The sequence below is a fragment of the Sturnira hondurensis genome, unplaced genomic scaffold (genome assembly GCF_014824575.4).
Source record: "Sturnira hondurensis isolate 20B ecotype Veracruz unplaced genomic scaffold, ASM1482457v3 Scaffold0009244, whole genome shotgun sequence".
NCBI lineage: Eukaryota > Metazoa > Chordata > Mammalia > Chiroptera > Phyllostomidae > Sturnira > Sturnira hondurensis.
This window is the reverse complement of record NW_028081875.1, coordinates 1,724,072-1,748,706: the sequence shown is the minus strand read 5'-3', so window position 1 is coordinate 1,748,706 and position 24,635 is coordinate 1,724,072. Positions and strand designations below refer to the sequence as shown.

The following is a 24,635-nucleotide window of genomic DNA, read 5'->3' as shown; positions in this document are numbered from 1 at the left end:
CAAGGCTCTCAATCAAGATAGAAAGCCAAATAAAGAGTTTCTAAGACAAAACAAGTCTAAAAGAATATGTCTACAACAAACCAGCTCTACAAGAAATACTAAGAGGACTGCTTTAAGGAATGGAAGGAAGAGAGAGAGAGAGAGAGAGAGAGACAGAGAGAGAGGAACTCTGGTACAAAAAAGAGCAATGAACAAGTACCTATAAACAATAACCTTAAATGTAAATGGATAAAATGCTCCAATCAAAAGACATAGAAGAGCTGAATGGATAAGAAAACATGACCCTCACATATTCTGCCTACAGGAGACCCAACTTAGGACAAAAGACCATCACAGACTATAACTGAAAGGACCAAAACTAATTTTCCAAGCAAATGGACAAGAAAAAATAGCAGAGATAGCAATTCTCATATCAGAAAAAAATAGATTTCAAAAAAAGGGCCATAAAGAGAGACCCCAAAGGTCAGTTCATAATACTCAAGGGAAGAATCCACCAAGAAGATATTAACATCGTAAATATATATGCACACAACATTGGAACACACAAATATGTAAGAAAAATCCTGGAGGACTTCAGGAAATATATTTACAGCAACACAATTATAGTAGGGGACTTCAACACCCCACTGTCAAAATTGGACAGACCTTCCAAACAAAAGATCAACAAAGATATAGCTGCACTAAACAACACCCTAGATGAAATGGACTTGACTGATATATATAGAGCCCTTCATTCCAAAGAAGCTAAATGCACATTCTTTTCAAATGAACATGGAATATTTTCTAAGATAAACCACAGGTTAGGACACAAAGCGAGCCCCAACAAATTCAAGAAAATTGAAATCATACCAAGCATTTTCTCTGACCACAAGGGACTGAAATTAGAAACCAACCCCACAGGAAAAAAAACAGAACTCCCAAAATCATGGAGAGTGAATGGTATGCTATTAAACAATGAATGGGTCAAGATTGAAATTAGGGAAGAAATCAAAAAGTTTCTGGAAACAAATGAAAATGAACACACAACAACCCAAAACATATGGGACACTGTGAAGACACTTCTGAGAGGGAAATTCAGAGCAATAAAGGCTTACCTGAAGAAGATAGAAACATTTCAAAAAAACAACCTAAATCTCTGCCTCCAAGAACTCGAGGAACAACAACAAAGACAACCCAGAGCAAGTGGAAGGAAGGAAATAACCAAGATCAGAGCCAAATTAAATGACATAGAGACTAAAAGCACAATTCTAAGGATCAATGAATCCAGGAGTTGTTTTTTTTAAAAGATAAACAAAATAGACAAGCCTTTAAGTGGGCTCATTAAGAAAAGAAGAGAGAAGATACAAATAAACACAATAAGAAATGAAAGAGGAGAAATTACAACTGATACCACAGAAATAGAAAGGATTGTAAGGAATTACTATGCAGAACTGTATGCCAAGAGATTTGAAAACCTAGGTGAAATGGACAAATTTCTAGAAAAATATAATCTTTCAAAACTCAATGAAGAAGAAGTAGAAATCCTGAACAGACCAATAACAGCAGATGACAATAGATGGGGAAAAAGATTTTGATAAGGTACAACACCCATTTATGATACAGGTACTCAGCAAAATGGGAATATATGTAGCATTTCTCAATATAATAAAGGCCATATAAGAAAGACCTACAGCCAATATCATACTCAATGGGCAAAAACTAAAAGCTTTTCCACTAAGGTCAGGAACAAGACAAGGTGGTCCACTTTCACCACTTCTATTCAATATAGTATTGGAAGTTCTAGCCACCGCAATCAGACAAGAAAAGGAAATAAAACGCATTCAAATCAGAAAGGAGGAAACAAAACTGGCATTGTTTGAGGATAACATGATAGTGTACATGGAAAATACTACAGCCTCTACCAAAAAACTGCTCGAACTAATAAATGAATTTAGCAAAATAGCGGTTTACAAGTCAATATCCAAAAATCAAAGGCATTTTTGTGTACTAACAACGAATCAGCAGAAGCAGAAATCAAGAAAAAAATTTCATTCGATATAGCAAAAAGAAAAATAAAATATCTGGGAATAAACCTAACTAAGGACGTTAAAGACCTATATGCAGAAAACTACACAACACTGAAGAAAGAAATCACGGAAGACACAAACAAATGGAAACATATTCCGTGTTCATGGATTGGAAATATTTACATCATCATAATGTCCATACTACCCAAAGCAATTTACAGATTCAATGCAATACCTATTAAAGTACCGATGGCATATTTCACAGACATAGAACAGACACTTCAAAAATTTATATGGAACCATAAAAGACCCCGAATAGCAGCTGCAATTTTGAGAAAGAAGAACAAAGTAGGAGTGATCACAATACCTGATACCAAACTGTATTACAAGGCCACTGTAATCAAAACAGCCTGGTACTGGCATAAAAATAGGCACATGGACCAATGGAATAGCACAGAGAGCCCAGAAATAACCCCAAATCTCTACAGTCAATTAACATTCAACAAAAGGGGCAGTAATATAAAATAGAGTAAAGATAGCCTCTTTAACAAACGGTGTTGGGAAAACTGGACAGCTACATGCAAAAAAAATGAAACTTGAGCACCAACTTACACCATAAACTGAAATAAATTTAAGGTGGATAAAAGACTTAAATATAAGCCGTGAAACCATTAAAGCCCTAGAGGAGAGCATTGGCAGAAAAATCTCAGGTATTCCAAGCAGCAAGATTTTTACTCATATGTCCCCTAGAGCATGGGACATAAAGGAAAGAATAACCAAATGGGATCTCATCAAAATTAAAAGTTTCTGCATGGCTAAGGAAATCAGTATCAAGATAAAAAGAGAAGCAACAGCTTGGGAAAACATATTTGCCAATGATACCTCAGACAAAGGTTTAATCTCCAAAATACAAAGAACTCACTTGACTCCACTCAAAGAAGACCAGCAACCCAATTCAAAAATGGGCAAAGGACTTGAACAGACACTTCCCCAAGGAGGACATATAGAGGATCCAGACACATGAAAAGATGCTCGATATCACTAGCTATCAGAGAGATGCAAATTAAAACCACAATGAGATACCACTTTACACCAGTCAGAATGGCTATCATAAACAAAGAAACAAACAACAAGTGCTGGAGAGGTTGTGGGGAAAAGGGGACCCTAGTTCACTGTTGGTGGGATTGCAGACTGGTACAACCACTATGGAAAGCAGTATGGAATTTTCTCAGAAAACTAAAAATGGATGTGCCATTTGGCCCAGCAATTCCACTGTCAGGAGTATATCCTAAGCACCTTGAAACACCAATCCAAAAGAACTTACGTGCCTCGATATTCATAGCAGCATAATTTACGATAGCCAAGTGTTGGAAGCAACCTAGATGCCCATTGGTCAACGACTGGATGAAAAAGCTGTGGTACATTTACACGATCAAATTCTGTGCTGCAGAAAGGAAGAAGGAGCTCCTAGCCTTTGCAACATCATGGATTGAACTGGAAAGCATTATGCTGAGTGAAATAAGCCAGGCGGTGAAAGATAAATACCATATGATATCACTGTTAAACAGGAATCTAAACAACAAAACAAACAAAGAAGCAAAGTATGACCAATGACATTCAAATATGGAACAGGCTGACAGGGTCCAGAGGAGAGAGGGGAGAGAATCATAGGGGAAAAGGGGATGGACTCACATGAACAAGTATAAAGGACACATGGACAATAACAATAACTCACATGAACAAGTGTAAAGGGGGATGGACTCACATGAACAAGTATAAAGGACACATGGACAATAACTCCCCCACGGGGTCCGAAATGTAGGGAGGTGGGGAGCACTGGGGGGGTCAGGGCTGGGAATATAAGACAGAAAACTGTACTTGAACAAGAATTAAATAAAAATTAAAATAAAAAAAGAACCTATGCCCCCCAGTGTTTATAGCAGCACGATTTACAATAGCCTAGTGCTGGAAACAACTAAGTGCCCATCAGTAAATGAATGGATAAAAAAAACTCTGACATATATATATATATATATATATATATATATATATATATATATATAAATTATTCAATNTTTTTAAGTACAGTTTTCTGTCTATTACTCTCATCCCATCCCACCCCCCTCCCTCTCATTTCCACCCTTCTCAGTTGTTATATATTTACACAATTGAATACTATGGAGCAATAGAAAGGAGCTCCCACCCTTTGTTGACAGCATCAATAGATATTGAGAGCATTACACTAAATAAAACAAGCCAGGTAGTGAAAGACACATACCATATGATCTCACCTATAAGCGGAATTTAATCAACAAAACAAACAAACAAGCAAAATATAACCAGAGATATTGAAATAAAGAACCTGCATAAAGGACACATGAACAAATCCAGAAGGGGTAGGATTGAGGGTTGTGGGTGAAGATGGCTGGGATGGTGGGCAGTTGTGGGTGAAAAATGGAGACAACCATACCTGAACAACAGTTTTTAAAATAGAGAGGAAAAAAGAAAATAACATAATAATTAATAAAAAAATAAAACAAGAAAAAAGATGATATCTTATGGAGATAAATATTAAACTATACATCATGTCAATATTACAGTGGGATGAGATCAGGCTAATATCACAGAGAACTATTTTAAATAGTAGACTAGGAAAACTTCAATGAATAGGAGCCTGTCTTGGGAAGAACACAAGGAAAAATATTCCAGAAGAGGGAACAGCAAATACAAAACCTTCAAAGGGAACAGCTAGTTGCTTATGCTCTGCTTAGCATGAGTTCTAGACCTAATAATAATTTTTGTAAGTATTTTCTTGTTTAGGATATTTGCGTTCACAAAGATTTTTGGATTATACCCAATGAAGGGTCTTATGCTTACCTATACATATATGCTTATACATGCATGTAAGTATAAGTTCACATGTATTACACATGTCTTTCCTGAGACAGAGCTTATAACCAGTGTACCCCATGGGAAATACAGAGCTCATCCCTATGTTTGAGAGAAAAATGGTCCAGTGAGACCTTAGATTTATATCGCCAGCTCTTCTGAGTGCCAACTCTGTGGTCATGGGTAAATTACTCATTTTCTCTGTGCCTTGATATTTCACCTGTAAAATGAGGATAATAATAGTCCCTCCCTCATAGAATTATCATAGTAATTAGATGAGTGAATATATGCAAAGTTCTCAGAATAGTTCTTAACACACTAAATGTGCTGCAAGATTTAACTCTTTTTATGATGTGCTCATCATACTTCCAGGGCACTTATTGTTATGTGTATAAGCATAGCTTTAAGACTTTAATAATGCTTTGGTCATTTTATACCCTGCTTAAATCCCCTCAACCTCATTCCCTAAGAGGTCTTTCACATTTTAACATTACAGCAAGAGGGAATTTACTACAATCTGGGGGAACATTTATGATTCTTAGAAAAAAATGTTTCATATGTTGAGTGGAAATCTATGTCTTTGTAGTTTTCTTTTCCTTGTTCATATTATATTCCTGGTATCCATACTAAACAAATCTGGCCCCACTTCCAAAGTAGACTGTTTCATGTACAGCAAGATGACTGGCAAGGTCGCTGAGTCTACTTTTCTCCAGGTTAAATACCCTACATCATTTTTTTAATATGTCCTAATTCATTGCTCTGAGTTCCTTCCATCTCCTGGTTGACTTCCTCTGAATGTATTCCCACTGACATCTATGCCAATTAAAATGTGGAACCTAGAGCCCTAGATGCTGTGGCTCAGTGGATTGATCACTAGCCTGCAAACCCAAAGGCCACTGGTTTGATTCCCATTCAGGGCACATGCCTAGGTCATGGGCCAGGTCCCAGTAAGGGGTGTGCAAGAGACAACCACACAATGATATTTCTCTCCCTCTTTCTCCATCCCTTCTCTCTGTCTAAAATAAATGAATAATTTTTTTAAAAAAATATGGAGACCAAGACTGAGTATAATTCTTTAAGCATATTATTTTATCAAGGCAGCAGTGAGGAGCATATGTATGCTCTTCATTTAAGACCTAATAGTTCTCTTAAGGTCACCAAACACTGAAGTTAAATGTGTCTGCCACATTTTGTGAATCCCCCCAAAGATCTTGTAGTAACAAGTACCATTACAAGTTCACAAATATAACTTCTGGGCCACTTTTTAATCAATTTTACTTAATTCCGTTGACACTATATATATATAGTGAGAATATATATATATATTTATAGTGAGAATATATATATATTCCCAATTATTTGAAGCAGTTTAACTCTTTTTTGAATCCTAATTTTGTTAGATGCTGTCATCAATAACCTATGGTGTGATTAGATAATCTGAGAAACACACCATAAGAATTTTCATCTAATTATTAATAAATAATATGTGTTAATCAAAGGTTAGCTTTTGGAGCCATGAGGTACACTACTGCAGTCTTCCATATACATTGATGCTGCTCCATCCAGAGAATAATTGTCATAAGATTCCTTCTACATTTTCTTTTATTCTTCAAAATGATCATGAAACACCCTGTCAAATATTTAACTGTAGTCTACTAAGCCACAGGGATCTCATGGCTTTTTACTAGGTGAAAATGCCTTTTTAGCAGTGAGAAAAGGGGATTGTTGCACTATGACTATGAGAACAGAAAACAGCTGGACTAGGACATTCCACTGCACAAGGAAACTGACTTCACAACTACATGTTGTATATGCTTTTTACCATAGAGCCATGGTTCCCTAACTCAATGGGCTCTGGAATGCCCTGAGAGCTTGTTGATGCATGGATTGCAAGTCCTTAGCTCCCAAGTTTCTAATTCAGCAGGGCTGAGGTGGGAACTGAGAATTTACAATTTTAATAAGTTTCTAGGTGATGTTCATGATGCTTCTCTAGAAGCTACACTTTGAGAGCCACTGCCTTAGATGATTTTTTTCCCTAGCACTCTTAAAATGGAAAAGACTAAAGATAGAGGGAGTAAAGATAGGGAGAGTAAAGATAGAAATCCCCCAGGTCTGCTCACACCTTTCAGACTATTCAAATAGAAAAGTGTATTTAGCAGAGAGCTGAGTATTTATTAATGCTACATTTAGATTTTATTGAAAGGCTTTGGATGTCTATTTCTTATTAAAACTGTGAGAGGTTGTTTTGTTTTATGTTTTAACGGCTCACTGCCCCCTAAATAGAAACTATTTGTTAGGCAAAGTTCTGGTAAGAAGAGGGGTCTTTTCTGATCTTTGGCCAAATTTTTCCCTAAAGCATAACACCTACCACATGGTATAACCCAGTATTCCTTTTTAAAAATAAATAAGGCCTAGTGTCAAATTCCTATTTCTTAGTGAACTCATGCTTGCTTCTTATAATCAGATTCCTTTCAAAAGGGAAGCAGAATAAGTAGTCTATTCCAGAATCCTGCCTGCAACAGATATTTTAGGTGCCTGTCTCCCTAACCAATGTTCACTCAAAAAAAAAAAAAAAAAACAACCTTGAAGAGGTCTCTTTTCTCCAATTTTTCCATCAACTTTGCACCTTCACTTCTTTTTTAGGTGTATATTTTCTATCTTTTCATAAATGACTTTATTGTTGTTCAATTACAGTTGTCTGCATTTTCTTCCCACCACTCCCCCTCCCACCCCAGCCAAACCCTCCTCCATCCCTTGCTTCCAACTTTCCCTTGGTTTTCTCCATGTGTCCTTTTCGGTAGTTCCTAAAAACCCTTCTTTCCACTGTCCCCCACCTCTCCCCTCTGGCTATTGTTAGATTGTTCTTAATTTCAATGTCTCTGGGTATATTTTGTTTGCCTTTTTCTTGTGTTGATTGGGTTCCAGTTAAAGGTGAGGTCATATGGTATTTGTCCCTCACCACGTGTCTTATTTCACTTAGCATAACACTCACCATATTCAACCATGCTTTCACAGAGGGCATAAGCTCCTTCTTTCTCTCCGCTGTGTAGAATTCTGCTGTGTAAATATACTATTGTTTTTTGATCCATTCATTTACTGACGGGCACCTAGGTTGCTTCCACCACTTGTCTACTGTAAATTGTGCTGCTATAAACATTGGGGTGCATAGGTCCTTTTGGATTGATATTCCAGGGTTCTTAGGATATAATCCTAGCAGTGGATCGCTGAGTCAAAAGGCAGTTCCACTTTTATTTTTCTGAGGAAATTCCACAGTGTTTTTCATAGTGGCTGCACCACTCTGCATTCCCACCATCAGTGCACTAGGGTTCCCTTTTCTCTGCATTCCCTCCAACACTTGTTTGTTGATTTGTTTATGATGACCATTCTGACTGGTGTGAAGTAGTATCTCATTGTGGTTTTATATTTTTATTTTATTTTTAAAAATTTATTTAATTACTTTTCAAGTACAGTTTTCTGTCTATTACTCCCATTCCATCCAACCCCCTGTGCTCTCCCCTCCATCCCATTTCCACCCTTCTTAGTTTTTGTCCATGCATCCTTTATATTTGTTCCTCTAAATCCCTCCCCTATCTCCCCCAAAATTCCCTCCCCTCTGGTCACTGGCTCCCTGTTCTTTATTTCATTGTCTTTGGTTATATTTTGCTTGCTTGTTTGTTTTGTTGTTTAGCTTCCTGTTAAAGGTGAGATCATATGGTATTTGTCCTTCAACACCTGGTTTATTTCACTCAGCATAATGCTTTTCAGTTCCATGCATTTAATACGCATCTCTAATAGCTAGTGATGCTCAGGATCTTTTCATATGTCCTTGGGCTCTCTGTATGTTTTCCTGGGATAAGGAACTGTTCAATTATTTTTCACATTTTTAATTATGCTTGTTGCTTTCCTGAAGTGGAGTCATGTGAGTTCTTTATATATATTGGAGATCAGTCCCTTGTCTGAGGTATCATTGGCAAATATGTTCTCCCATGTAGTTGGTTCTCTTTAAAGAGGTAACCAACCTGTCAGATACACAGTTCAAAACACTGGTAATCAGAATGCTCACAGAATGGGTTGAGTAGGGTCCCAAATTAGATGAAAAAAATGAAGGCTATGCCAAGTGAAATAAAAGAACATGTACAGAGAACTAATAGTGATGGGACGGGAACTGGGACTCAAATCAATGGTGTGGACCATAAGGAATAAAAAAACACCCAATCAGAAAAGAATAAAAAAACAAGAAATAAAAAAGAATTAGAAGCTTAGGAACCTCCATGACATCTTTGAAGATTCCAACTCCCAAATTTTAGGTGTAGCAGAAGGAGAAGAGGAAGAGCAACAAATGGAAAAGTTATTTGAACAAATAATAAAGAAGAACTTCCCCAAGCTGGTAAAGAAAATAGAATTCCAGGAAGCTCAGGATGCTCAGAGAATTCCAAAGAAGTTGGACTCCAGAAGGAATACACCAAGGCACATTATAATTACATTAGCCAATATTAAAGATAAGAAGAGAACCTTAGAAGCATCAAGAGAAAAGGAGACAGTTACCTACAAAGGAGTGCCCTTAAGACTGTCAGCTGATATCTTAAAAGAGACCTTACAATCAAGAAGAGGCTGGAAAGAAGTATTCACAGTCACGAAAGGCAAGGACCTGCATCCAAGATTCCTCTATCCAGCAAAGCTTTCATTTAGAATGGAAGGACAGACAAAGTGCTTCTCAAATAAGGTCAAATTTGAGAAGTTCATCATCACCAAGCCCTTATTATATGGAATGTTAAAGGGACTTATCTAAGAAAAAGAAGATTAAAATGTGCAGTAAAATGACAGCAAACTGTTAATGACAACTATTAACAACCACACCTAAAACAAAAAAATAAAACAAACTAAGCAAACAACTAGAATAGGAACAGAATCACAGAAATGGAGAGCACATGGAGGGTTATCAACAGGGGAGTAGGAGGGGGAGAGAGAAGGACAAGGTACAAAGAATAAGTAGCATAGATGATAGGTAGAAAATAGACAGAGGGAGCATAAGAATAGCATAAGAAATGTGGAAGCAAAAGAACTTATATGTATAACACATGGATATGAACTAAAGGGTGTAATGTGGGTGGAGTGGAGTGAAGGAGGGGAATGGGACAACTGTAGTAGCATAATCAATAGGTTATATTTTTTAAAAATAAATAAAATTGCAATTGCCCACATCCAGTCTTCCAGTCTCCTTACCCTACATTACTTTTATTTTTATCCATAGTATCTACCACCTTGGAAAATACTATTGATTCTGCTGCTTTTATCTTACTTATTGTCTGTCTTCTCATGTACACAAATATTTTTGACTATTTGTTCTACTGTTGTATCCTGAGCTTTTAAAACAGTGCCTGGAGGATAGATGGTACTCCTCAGTGAAAAATTTAAAAAATGGATAAATAAATTAATTAATGCATGGACAAACAAAGTAGATGAAGGAAGCTGTGAAAGAGAATGTGGGCCTAGGGATCCAGCATTCTATTTCACCTTAAAGCATGTTCCCAAATGCATTGGTTTATAGGTAACAGGTCACACATAGGTCACAGACTTGATATTGATTATCTTAAAACTCCTTACATACCCATGTATCCCATCAAAGGACAGTGGTACCCCTTGGAGTCACCACTACTCCAGTTTGAAGGCATCGTCTGTAGTTAACCTCAAAAATGCTTCCAGATTTAAATTTCATGGGTCTATGGTCACATAGATGGAGGCAGAATAGCATGAGCTTGTCCTCAGACAGGCAGATGAAATTATTTACCTCTCCCTCATCAGCCTATGTAAGCCACAATCAGACACTTTCCATCTAACACAAAAGGACTTTCTAAAATTCTGGATGAGATTTGATAAGTTTCATATCAAATGAAGCTTAGTTTTTTAATCAAAAACTTGGTCAATTCCTACAATGTCCAACTGTTGGTAAATATGTAATCCTATTAGCCCTGCTCTGCTAGTTATTAAGTAATTACTACATGATAAACTCTTTCTAAGTGCATCTGGATACCACACCATTTAGTGCTCACAGTAAAATGATTGGGTATTGTGACCTCCACTTCAAACATTAAGAAACTGAGGCTCAGAGCAGTTACATAATTTTCCAAGTATGTGCAGTTAGCAAGTTTAGTGGAGGAATAAAGCCAGATAAGTCTCACTTCAAAGTCCGTATTATGGACTCAGATTTTAACTTACCAGTCCTGGGAGCCAGGTAACTTTGAAGGACACTATTAAAAATATGATTTTGCTGTAATTCTGGGCTTTCATGGGGGCGGGGGTAATTTCAGAGAGATCAGTCAAGCCCATGAGATCTGAGCCAGGGATCCTGGGTCTATCATGGGCTGGTGATTGAAAACCATCTGAGTCAGAGGAGACCTACTTCTTTCTGCATTTCCACTGAGGCATGGAGTCTATGTCTTTCACACTGACCATGGCCAATGCACATCTGTTTTTCTACATGGCCTCCCCTTCATGTACACAAATAAAATAAAGATTTGCCAAGTAGACATCTGCATATATGCAGTCACCATCTTGGTGAGACAAATATTTATTTGCTGTTGTATAAATGAGGGGAATTTGTACTTGCCCCGGAAATTTGGCTACACTGATTCATACTTCCTCCTCCCCAGTGATTTTTTTTTTCTTTTACTGAGATTGTTCACAATCCATGATACTTCATTGTGCTCTATTAAAGACCAGCTCACAGCTCTGGGAAGATCTGTTTTGCACCTGTGCTTGGGCCACATAAGGTGCTAAGGGTGTCAGGAAAATCCTGTGCACCAATGCTAAATCAAATCTTACATGACAGGGAGGGAGTACTATTAAAGTTGCTCTAATCCTGTCAAATATTGTCTTGTGGGATGGCCTTTTAAAATGCACCCTGTTTAATGGGACTTGTTTAAAGGGGTCATCCCCCTGCACTGGACTGAGAATGGAAAAAATGTAAAAACAAGGCATGAATTTAAACCAGGAATGCCAACTTCTACCACATATCTTCACCGCCCCCACCCCCCTCACAGGGAATTGTGAAGATTCTCTTGCAGCAAACTTTAAATGTATGATTTGTGAGCTGTCATTAAACTGTAAGGAGAATATCTTAAGGATATTCTTATAGCAAGAGGGTGATAGTAAATAGCATTTCTGAATTGCTAGGAAGTTAATTATTTTTATTAACTAGTTATAATTTTAACTTGAAATGTTTTAATTTAATGTTATTAATTGCACAATTTCTAGAACTACTATAAGTAATAACATTTAACAAATGCCTTTTGTGTTTAGAAACAGCATTCATACATCATGTCATCAGTAGTCTCAGGAGTGATTGAGGGACTGCGATGGGAAGGATGCATGGATAGACGTTCTCTTCATACCTGAAGCAAAGTGAAAGAAAAGAGCAAAGACAGCACATAGAATCAGGATTTGATCTAAGACCTAACACTTCTGGGGACACTTTTTTTCTTTGCAGCATTTTTTTTATTTTAATTGTTGTTCAAGTCACTCCTGAGGACATTTTTCACCACATGACCACAATGTGTTATGTACACACTTCCATGACATTATTAAGTGTCCCAACCTTTTGGGATAGCTCACACTATTTTTGGAGCTCTGCCAGGGAGGGAATTAAATTATTATTTTTCAAGTTCATTGTAGCTTATTCTGAATACTTAAAAGAGAATTTTTATTCTACTTGTCACATGAATCTCTATTTTTAGAAACACATATGGTGAAATCTTCTAAACTCTCCAACTTTCTTCTTGGAAATTCTCCACTATTGTCATTTACACTTGAGTCTAATTCCCACATGTACAATTCCTCTCTCACTAGTTTGTTCTATCCTACTTTAAACACACACTTACTGACCACATTTTTCACACTTCACCTTTATTATCCAGTTAGCCATACTCTTGCCCATCAGTGCTGAAGTTTTCCATTCTCTAATAAGCCTTGGCAGCAACTCTCCACAGAAAGTAATACTAGGGTAAGAGGAAGGTGGAAGGGGCTTTATTTATTTATTCCTTTGGTAAGCAATGCATAACTCCAGAGATGACAGAACAGAAATGGGTCATCTTACATACCACTCAAGACACCCGTCTTGTAGGTCAGCTGAAATGTGACAGAGGGGAAAAAAGACCACACAAAATGGGCACTGAGAGCAGAATCTCTTATTAAAAACCAGCCCCTGAATTCTTTGTTCTTGTTGTTCAATTACAGTTGTCTGCATTTTCCCCACACCAGGCCATCTGACCCCAGCCCAAGCCACCACTCTCCCTTGCTTGCACCCTCCCTCTAGGTTTTGTTCATGCATCTTTCTAAGTAGTTCCTGAAAACCTTTCATCTCTATGGTTCCCGCACCATTCCTCAATGGCTATTGTTAGGTTGTTATTAATGTCAATGTCTCTGGTTATATTTTGTTTTCTTTATTTTTTGATGATTGTGCTCCCGTTAAAGGTGAGTTCATATGGTATTTGTCCTTCACTGCCTGGCTTATTTTACTTAGCATGTTATCTATGTTATCACAAAGGGTAGGAGGTCCTTCTTTCTCTCTGCTGCATAATATTTCATTGTGTAAATGTACCATTGTTTTCTAATTCACTCATTTGCTGATGGGCAGTTAGGTTGCTCCCACCACTTGGCTATTTTAAATTGTGCTGCTATGAACATTGGAATGTATAGGTTCTTTTTTTTTCAATGTTTTAATTTAATTATTTTTCAAGTACAGTTTTCTGTCTATTACTCCCATTCCATCCAACCCCCTGTGCTGCCCCCCTCCCTCCCAATTCCACCCTTTTCAGTTGTTGTCCATGTATCCTTTACATATGTTCCTTTAAATCCCTACCCTATTTCCCCTGAAATTCCCTCCCCTCTCCCCTCCGGACACTATCCCCCTGTTCTCTGTTTCAGTGTCTTTCGTTATATTTTGCTTGCATGTTTGCTTTGTTGTTTAGCTTCCTGTTAAAGGTGAAATCCTATGGTATTTGTCCTTCAAAACCTGGCTTATTCCACTGAGCATAATGCTTTCCAATTCAATCCATGTTGTGGCAAAAGGTAGGAGCTCCTTCTTTCTTTCTGCAGCATAAAATTCCATTGTGTATATGTACCATATTTTTTTATCCATTCATTTACTGATGGGCATTTACTGTGAGGTTGATTCCAACTCTTGTCTATTGCAAATTGTGCAGCTATGAACATTGGGGTGTATATGTTGTTTTGGATTGTTGTTTTAGGGTTCTTAGGATACAATCCTAGCATTGGAATTGCTGGCTCAAAAGGCAAGTCCAATTTTAGTTTTCTGAGAAAATTCCATACTGTTTTTCATAATGATTGTACCAGTCTGCAATCCCACCAACAGAACACCAGAGTCCCCTTTTCCCCACACTGTTTCCAACATTTGTTCTTTATTGCTTTGTTTATGATAGCCATTCTCACCAGTGTAAAGTGGTATCTCATTGTGGTTTTAATTTGCATCTCTCTGACAGCAAGCAATATTGAGCATCTCTTCATGTGTCTCTGGATCCTCTGTCCTCCTTGGATAAGAGTCTGTTCAAGTCCTTTCCCCATTTTTCAATTGGGTTAGTTGTCTTCTTAGAGTGAAGTCGTGTGAGTTCTTTGTATATTTTGGAGATTAAACCTTTGTGTGAGGTATCACTGGCAAACATGTTTTCCCATACAGTTGATTGTCTTTTTATTTTAATGCTGTTTTCTTTAGCTGCGCAGAAGCTTTTTCTTTTGATTAGATCCCATTAGTTTATTCTTTCCTTTATATGTCTTGCTCTAGGGGACATATCATTAAAAATGTTGCTGCGTGAAATATCTGATATTTTCCTGCCAGTGTTCTCTTCTAGGACTTTAAGGGTGTCATGGTTTATATTTAACTCTTTTATCCACCTTGAATTTATTTTGGTGTATGGCGTAAGTTGGTGATCAAGTTTCATTTTTTTCTGCATGTAGCTGTCCAGTTCTCCAAACACCATTTGTTGAAGAGGCTATCTTTACCCTATTTTATGTTACTGCTCCCTTTGTCGAATATTAATTGACTGTAGAGAGTTGGGTTTATTTCTGGGTTCTCTATTCTGTTCCATTGGTCTATGTGCCTGTTTTTATGCCAGTACCAGGCTGTCTTGATTACAGTGGCCTTGTAATACAGTTTGATATCACGTGTTGTAATCCCTCCTACTTTCTTCTTCTTTCTTAACATTGCAGCTGCTATTTGGAGTCTTTTATGGTTCCATATAAGTTTTTGAAGTGTTTGTTCTATGTCTGTGAAATATGCCATTGGTACTTTAATAGGTATTGCATTAAATCTGTAAATTGCTTTGAGTAGTATGGACATTTTGATGATGTTAATTCTTCCAAACCATGAACACTGTATACATTTCCATTTGTTTGTGTCTTCCTTGATTTCTTTCTTCAGTGTTGTGTAGTTTTCTGCATATAGGTCTTTTACCTCCTTGGTTAGGTTTATTCCCAGATATTTTATTTTTGTTTTTGCTATATCGAGTGGGATTTTTCTTTCTTGATTTCTGCTTCTGCTGATTCATTGTTAGTGCACAAAAATGCCTTTAATTTCTGGATATTGACTTGTAACCCGCTGTTTTGCCAAACTCATGTATTAGTTTGAGCAGCTTTGGGGTAAAGTCTATAGGATTTTACAAGCACACTATCATGCCATCTGCAAACAATGGCAGTTTTGTTTCCTGCTTTCCAACTTCAAAGCCTTTTAATTCTTTTTCTTGTCTAATCGCTGAGGCTAAAACTTCCAATACTATATTAAATAGAAGTGGTGAAAGTGGACAACCTTGACTTGTTCCTGATCTTAGTGGAAAAGCTTTTAGTTTTTGCCCATTGAGTATGATGTTGGCTGTAGATCTTTCATATATGGCCTTTATTATATTGAGGAATGCTCCTTCTATTCCCACTTTCGTGAGTATCTTTATCATAAATGGGTGTTGTACCTTATCAAAAGCTTTTTCTGCATCTATTGTTATGACCATACTGTTTTTTTCTTTGCTTTTGTTTATTTGGTGTATTACATTTACTGATTTGCGGATATTGAGCCATCCTTGCATCCCTGGGATGAATCCCACTTGGTCATGGTGTATGATGTTTTTGATATATTGTTGGATGCGATTTGCCAATATTATGTTGAGAATTTTAGCATCTATGTTCATCAGCGATATTGGCCTGAAGTTTACTTTCTTTTTAGTCTCTCTGTCTGGTTTTGGAATTAGGATGATGCTGGCTTCATAAAAAGAGTTGGGGAGTTTTCTATCAGTTTGGATTTTTTGGAATAGTCTGCAAAGAATACGGGATATCTCTTCCTTAAAAGCTTTGTAGAATTCTCCTGTGAAACCATCTGGTCCAGGGCTTTTGTGTGATGGGAGTTTTTTGATTAGTGCTTCCATTTCATCTGCTGTTATTGGTCTGTTCAGGATTTCTACTTCTTCTTCATTGAGTTTTGCAAGATTATATTTTTCTAGAAATTTGTCCATTTCACCTAGGTTTTCAAATCTCTTGGCATACAGTTCTGCATAGTAATTCCTTACAATCCTTTCTATTTCTGTGGTATCAGTTGTAATTTCTCCTCTTTCATTTCTTATTGTGTTTATTTGTGTCCTCTCTCTTCTTTTCTTAATGAGCCTACTTAAAGGCTTGTCTACTTTCTTTATCTTTTCAAAAAAACAACTCTTGGATTCATTGATCCTTAGAATTGTTGCTTTTAGTCTCTATATCATTTAATTTGGCTCTGATCTTGGTTATTTCCTTCCTTCCACTTGCTCTGGGTTGTCTTTGTTGTTGTTCTTCAAGTTCTTGCAGGCATCGGGTTAGGTTGTTTGTTTGAAATGTTTCTATTTTCTTTAGGTAAGCCTGTATTGCTATGAACTTCACTTTCAGGACTGCCTTCGCCCTGTCCCATAAGTTTTGGGTTGTTGTGAGTTCATTTTCATTTGTTTCCAGAAACTTTTTGATTTCTTCCCTAATTTCAATCTTGACCCATTCATTGTTTAATAGCATAACATTCACTCTCCATGATTTTGGGAGTTCTGTTTTTTTTTTTTTTTCCTGTGGGGTTGGTTTCTAATTTCAGTCCCTTGTGGTCAGAGAAAATGCTTGGTATGATTTCAATTTTCTTGAATTTGTGGAGGCTCATTTTGTTTCCTATCATGTGGTCTATCTTTGAAAATGTTCCCTGTGCATTTGAAAAGAATATGTATTTTGCTTCTTTGGAATTAAGTGCTCTATATATATCAGTCAATTCAACTTCATCTAGGGTGCTGTTTAGTGCAACTACATCTTTGTTGATCTTTTGTTTGGAAGATCTGTCCATTTTTGACAGTGGGATGTCAAAATCCCCTACTATAATTGTATTGCTCTCAATACCTTTCTTGAAGTCTTCTAGGATTTTTCTTGTATATTTAGGTGCTCCTATACTGGGTGCATATATATTTATGTTGTGCATATCTTCTTGGTGGATTCTTCTCTTGAGTATTATGAAGTGACCTTCTGGGTGTCTTTTATGGCCCCTTTTTAAAAATCTATTTTGTTTGGTATTAGAATTGCTACCCCGGCTCTTTTTTTCTTGACCATTTGCTTGTAAAATTTGTTTCCAGGCTTTCACTTTTAGTGTGTAATGGTCTTTTGTCCTAAGTTGGGTCTCCTGTAGGCAGCATATGTGTGGGTCATGCTTTCTTATCCATTCAGCTATTCTATGTCTTTTGATTGGAGCATTTTATCCATTTGCATTTAAGGTTATTATTTTTAGGTACTTATTCATTGCCCTTTTTGTACCAGAGTTTCTCTCTCTCTCTCTCTCTCTCTCTCTTCCTTCCATTCCTTAAAGCAGTCCTCTTAGTATTTCTTGTAGAGCTGGTTTGTTGTAGGCATATTCTTTTAGACTTTTTTTTGTCTTGGGAGCTCTTTATTTGGCCTTTTATCTTGATTGAGAGCCTTACTGGGTAAAGTTGCCTTGGTTGTAGTCCTCTGGTTCTCATTAATTGAAATATTTCTTGCCATTTTCTTTTTGCTTGGAGTGTTTCCATTGAGAAGTCAGTAGCTAAAGTTATTGGGGGCTCCCTTGTATGTTACTTCCTTTTTCTCCCTTGCTGCCTTTAAGATTATCTCTTTGTCTTGGAATTTTGCTATTTCAATGATGATGTGTCTTGAAGTGGGCCTCTTTGGGTTCCTCTTGAATGACACTCTCTGCAATTCCTGGATTCGTATAACTTTTTCTCTCATCAAATTAGGAAAATTTTCCATCATTACTCTTTCAAATAGGTTTTCTATCCCTTGTTCTTCTTCTTCTAATTCTGGTTTTCGTATTATTTGTATATTATTACATTTCATATTATCTTGAATTTCTCTTAGTCCCTCTTCATTCTTTTTGAGCCTCTTTTCCCTTTCTTGCTCTTTCTGGGAGATTCTTTCTATTGTGCCCTCCAACTCGCTGATCTGATCTTCTTCCTCATTGATCCTGCTTTTCATTCCTTCTACTGTGTTCTTCAGTTTCAAAATTGTATTCTTCATTTCCTCTTGGCCTTTGCTGATAGTTTCTATTTCTTTTTCCATGTTGATATAGTTGCGGAGAGCTCATTGTAACTCTCCTCTAGTTTCTGGTAGCTCATTCTGAGCTCTTTGAATTTCCTGATAACTAGTGCTTTGAATTCAATATCTGGTAGCTGACTTGACTCTCTTTCATCTGACATTCTTTCTGAGACTTCCACCTTTTCTTTCATTTGGGCATTGTTTCTTTGCCTTCCCATTGTTTATGAGACTCTTCTTGTTAGCCTCAGCTTCTTAAATTGATCTGTTCTGACTCCCTGGGTTTATGGTGTGAACTTCTGTGGTAGAATACCTGTGAAATTCAGTGGTGCAGTCTTCTGCAGGTATCTTGATGTTCTCCACTTCCACCTACTCCTTTCTTTGTGTGTGTGATCAGTTGGAGGAGGAGGCAAAATGGTTTATGACAGCAGGAGAATACTTTATGATATTTACAGTCACAGCTGGTAGAGAAGAGATAGAAGATCTTTAGGCTATATATAGTGTTAACTGTAATCTTCAACCCCAATTTCCACTTTTCAGAAAGGATAGACCAAAGATATGTCTCTTGTTGGGGAGTTAAGGCTTTTGAGTTGTATCTAGAAAGCAGTGAGGTTGCGGGTGATCAGATTTTTAGGTAAGGTGAGAGTAAAGAATAGTAAATAAGCACAGTCTGTGAGCAAGTAGAGTTAATCACTACAGTAATAGAATTCAGGGACCTGTAAAGTGGCCTAAGACCAGAGAGATGTGTTGTGAACTATTTACAGTGGTATAGAAAGCAAGAAATAAACAAACAAACAAACACAAAAAAAGGCAAGAGAAGTGAGGAAAAAGCAATAAATTTGGGGTAAAAGGAAGAAGGACTAAAACAGGAAAAGACAAAGGAGAGGAACAGTGTACTGAAAGATACAGCAACAATAAAATTTAAAAATATATATGATTACTGAAAAAAATTTTAAAAAGTAAAAAAAATGTTTAGAAAAAGTTTAAAAAAACAAACAAACAAAATCCTCCTTCCTTGTTGGTTTCAAACTGTCCAATCCTGTTTTTCTGGTTTCGGCAGGACCCCTCTGTGGGCTGGGATGTAGGCCTAGGTGCACACCCCGCCTGCCATCCAGGCTACCAGACTGGGGTGCGGGCGCCAGCCCACCCGACAGGCTGACTGAGTCCCTTGGGATCTGGTGCTGGTCCTTCCCAGTCCTGTGGCTGGGTGAGAAGCAAGTCAACCTGCCTTCACAGGAGAATACCTCAGTCCACTTTCTACTAAAAACTTCTCCAGAAAGCATGCCTCTCAGCCCAGCCCAATCCCCATCCTGACTGGTTAGAACAATGCTCCTCTCAAATTTCCTGGGCTGGCAGGCTGGTGGGCTCCTGACCACAGAGATCGCAACTGATCATGGCCCCATGTCTTTGCCACCCTCCCTGCATACCTAGGCAGACAGGTCTCTGCCTCCCATCTCCGCCTAGATGGTGAGGGAGGGAGCCAGCTCTTCCAAGGACCCCACAGTTGGCCCAATGCTCCACTGTATGCTGGGCTCCCTATGAGTCTTCCGTGGCACTGGCCGCAGACAGAAGCCTCTACAACCCTCATGTGGCGGCAGCAGTGGCTCCGAGGCATTATGGGATGGCCGAGGGCAGCTGGCCCTGCCGCTGCAGCTTTTGTCTTTACTCACAGGTGCTGGGCTCCCGATGAGTCCTCTGTGGCAGACACCCCGAGGCTGGCTGTAGACAGAAGCATCTGGGCCCTGGAAGCTGTGGCAGCAGCAGCTCTGAGGTCTTTAAGCTTTGGCCAATGGCGGCTGGTCCCACCGCTTCCGCTTTTGTCTTTACTCACAGGTGCCAGGCTCCTGATGAGTCCTATGTGGAGCAGACGCCGGTGTCACTGGGCACAGGTGGAAACCTCTGGGCCCAGACTGCTGCAGCAGCCACGGCTCCGAGGTCTTTACGTGGGGATCAATGGCTGCCATTCCACTGCTGCCGCCCTTGACTTTACTCAGGGTTGCTGGGCTCCCGATGAGTTCTCCATGGCAGACACCCCTGTCACTGTGCACAGATGGAAGCCTCTGGGCCCTGACTGCTGTGGCAGCCGTGGCTCCAGGGCCGTTATGCTCCAGCCCAGGGCTGCCACCTGCCTGGCCGCCTCCATACTTACTCGTGTCCCTGAGACCCCACCGACCTGTAGCTGTCTGTTTCGTCACTATCTCTGGTCTCTTATTTTCATTAATGCTGGGGAATTGTTGATTGGGGAATTGATTGCACTGTTCCCCAGTAGATCTGCCAGGATTTTCTCCCAGGAGTACGAGAACTGGAGTTCCTCCGTCCTACTCCACCACCATTTTCCCCAGATCCTGCAGAGAGCAGCAGAGCTCTGCATAGGTTCTTTTGGATTGGTGTCTGGGGTTGTTAGGATATAGTCCCAGCAGTGGAGTTGTTGAGACAAAAGGTGGTTTCACTATTAATTTTCTGAGGAAAGTTCATACTTATTTGCACAGTAGCTGCACCAGTCTGCTTTGCAACCAAGAGGGCACTCAGGTTTTTTTTCCCACAACCTCTCCAACGCTTGTTTCTTGGTTTGTTTATGATGGCCATTTTCAGTGGTGTGAAGTGCTATCTCATTGTGGTTTTAATTTGCATCTCTCTGATGGCAAGTGATGCTGAGCATCTTTTCATGTGTTCTTGGGCTCTCTGTATGTTCTCCTTGGAGAAGTGTCTGTTCAATTCTTTTGCCCATTTTTTAAATTCTTTTTGTCTTCCTGGAGTGGAGTCATGTGAGTTTTTTTGTGTGTATTTTTGAGATTAAACCCTTGTCTGAGGTATCATTGGCAAATATGTTTTCCCATGTAGTTTGTTCTCTTTTCACTTTAATGCTGTTTACCTTAGCCATGCAGAGGCTTTTTAATTTGATGATGTCCCATTTGTTTATTCTTCCATTTATGTTCTTTGCTTAAGGGGCCATATCAGTGAAGATGTTACTGCATGGAATATCTGAGGTTTTCATGCAAATTTTTTTTGTAGGACTTTTATGGTGTCACAACTTATATTTAAGTCTTTTATCCACCTGGAATTACTTTTTGTGTATGGTGTAAGTTGGTGATTGAGTTTCATTTTTTAGCATGTATATGTTCAGATCTCCCAACACCATTTGTTGAAGATAATTTTTTTATTCCATTTTATGCTTCTTCTCCCTTTGTAAAATATTAATTGACCAAAAAGTCTTGGGTTTATTTCTAAGCTGTCTGTTCTCTTTCATTGGTATATGTGTCTGTTCTTATGCCATTACCCGGCAGTTTTAATTACAGTGGCCTTGTAATACAGTTTGATATCAGATATTGTGATCCTTCCTGCTTTGTTCTTTCTAAAAATTACTGCAGCTTTTTGGGACCATTTATGTTTCCATATAAATTTCTGAAGAGTTTGTTCAATGTCTGTGAAATATGTCATTGGTTCTTTAACATTACAATTGTTTAATAAACAAACAAAAATGTTTTTTTTATATTTTCAAAGAACCAGGTCCTAGGTTTATTAATCCTTAGAATTGTGTTTTTATTCTCTATGCCATTTAATTCTGCTCTCATCTTGGTTATTTTACTTCTTCTTCTTCCTCTGAGCTCTCTTTGTTTTTGTTCAAGTTATTGTAGGTATAGAGTTAGTTTTTGTCTTTTTTTTAATTTGAAATGTTCCTATCTTTTTTAGGTAGGCCTGTATTGCTATGAGCTTCATAGCAATCTGAAGGACTGCCTTTGCTGTGTCCCATAAGTTTTTGGTTGTTGTGAGTTCATTTTCATTTGTTCCAGAAACTTTTTGATTTCTTCCCTAATTTCATTCTTGACCCACTAATTGTTTAATAGCATGCTATTCAATCTCTATAATTTTGAATGTTTTGCATTTTTTTCCTTGAGGATCGTTGCTAACTTTAGTCCCTTGTGGTTGGAGAAAATGCTAGATATGATTTCAATTTTCTTGAATTTGTTGAGGCTTGTTTTGTGTCCTATTATGTGGTCTATCTCTGAAATGTTCCACATCCATCTGAAAGGAATGTGTATTTTGCTTCTTTGGGATGAAAAGCTCTCTCTATATATATATCAGTTAAGTCCATTTCATCTAGAACACTGTTCAATTCCACAATATCTTTGTTGATATTTTGTTTGGAAGATCTGTCCATTTTTGACAGTGGAGTGTTAAAATACTCTACTATAATTGTGCTGCTGTCAATATTTTTTTTGGAGTCCTCCAAGATTTTTTTATGTATTTGGGTGTTCCTATGTTGGGTGCATATATATGTATAAATTTTATGTGTTCTTGATGGATTCTTCCCTTGAGTGTTATAAAGAAACATTCTGGATCTATTTTTATGGTGCCTTTTTTGTAGTCTATTTTGTCTGATATGCGTATTGCTACTCCAGCTTTTTTCCTGTCCATTTACTTGGAATATTTGTTTCCAGCCCTGCACTTTCAGTCTGTGTAGGTCTTTTGTTCTGAGGTGGGTCTCTTGTAGGCAGCATATGTGGGGGTCATGCTATCTTATCCATTCAGCTATTTTTTTTAGTGGGGCATTTAATCCATTTACATATAAGGTTATTATTTATAATTATAAATTATTTAATTATAATTATAATTATAATTATAAAAATTATTATATTATATTATAATATAATAATATATCATTATATTATAATATAATAATAACATATTATTATAATATATTATTATATATTATATCATATCGTTATATTATAATTATAATATAATAATTATATTATATTATATTATTATATATTATATTATATTACTGTATTATATTATTGTATTATTATTTATATAATTATATTATAATTATATAAATTATGTATATAAGTATAAATATAATTATATATAAATATAATTATTTATAATAATAACCTTATTCATTGCCATTTTTTGCATTTGTGTTTTCCTCTCTCTCACTGTTTTTCTTCCTGTTCTTAAAGCAGACCCTTTAGTATTTCTTGCAGTGCTGGTTTAGAAGCAGTATATTTTTTTAGTCTTTTTTTGTGGGGGGTTCTTTATTTGGCCTTCCATTTTTAAAAAGAATATGGAATGCTTCATGAATTTGCCTGTCATTCTTCACAGGGGCTATGCTAATCTTCTCTGTACCATTCCAATTTTAGTATATATGCTGTAGAAGGGAGCACAGCCACTGAATTCTAAACTAAGGACACCTGCGTGTCTGGTAGATTTACCTGGAGAAATATGGATAGTGCATTGGGAAGGCATGGACTAACATCAAATAAATCACTGGAGAAGCTGGGTTCAATGACACTTGTCTGTGGTGCTAAAAACAAGCATGTGTAGTGGACATATTAAGGCAGAGTAAGTTGTAAACTGAAAAGGCATTTTCCATTACATACATTTTAAAAACTACACTAATTTGAAGGTCTCCTATCATTAATTCATATCAATTTATTTCTTATATTCCAAAATTTTCTTGATCGGTTTATCATATATAGAAGTATCCATAAAATATAATACTTAGTATTATATAATAGCAAACATTATATAAGTGGAATCATTCTTTGCTGCCATTTTATTCTTACCAAACTCTATGTGCCTGAGACTTAGTCACAGTTTTTATGTAGCTGTCAATCCTCCATTGACACAGATGCAAACTTTTGTCCTTTCACTGGAGATACATTTCATTTTTTTACTTCCTTCTTGTGAAAATTTGAGTTGCTTCCTGTTTGAATGTTTGTGTATGCACACATGCATGCACACTATCACAATCCAAGCTTCTACTAATGTTCTTCTACAAATAGAAGAGCAAGTGTTTCTCTGTGGGATATATGTAAATGGTGGATTTGATGGGTCATAGTGTGTCCACAACTTTAACAAAAGATAGTACCAAAGTGTTCTCAGGAAGATTGTAGTAACTGACAATCTTGCCAAAACTGTTTCATTTCTGCATATCTTTGCAAGTCCTTGATAATACCAAGGTTTTTAATTTGTTTCAGTTCTATGAGCATGAAAAAGTTGTTTTATTTGATTTGTAGTTTTCTTATTCCTAATCAGTTTGAAGATCTTACATATATTTATTAGCCTTTTGAATCTAAAATAATGTTTTGTCCTCTTCAATATTTTTTTCATCTGTTGGGTTGATTTTAGTTTTTCTTCTTTTTGCTAGCATTTTTGGTATACTTTACATATTCTACA

At 37.2% G+C, this 24,635-nt stretch overlaps 1 non-coding gene across 1 annotated transcript; it reads right to left on the bottom strand.

Moving 5' to 3' along the window:
• Positions 1 to 23,514: 23,514 nt before the first annotated feature.
• On the bottom strand, positions 23,515 to 23,620 carry LOC118994394 (U6 spliceosomal RNA). The gene has a single exon (XR_005068038.1). It is a non-coding gene; the product is annotated as a U6 spliceosomal RNA (small nuclear RNA).
• Positions 23,621 to 24,635: the final 1,015 nt, after the last annotated feature.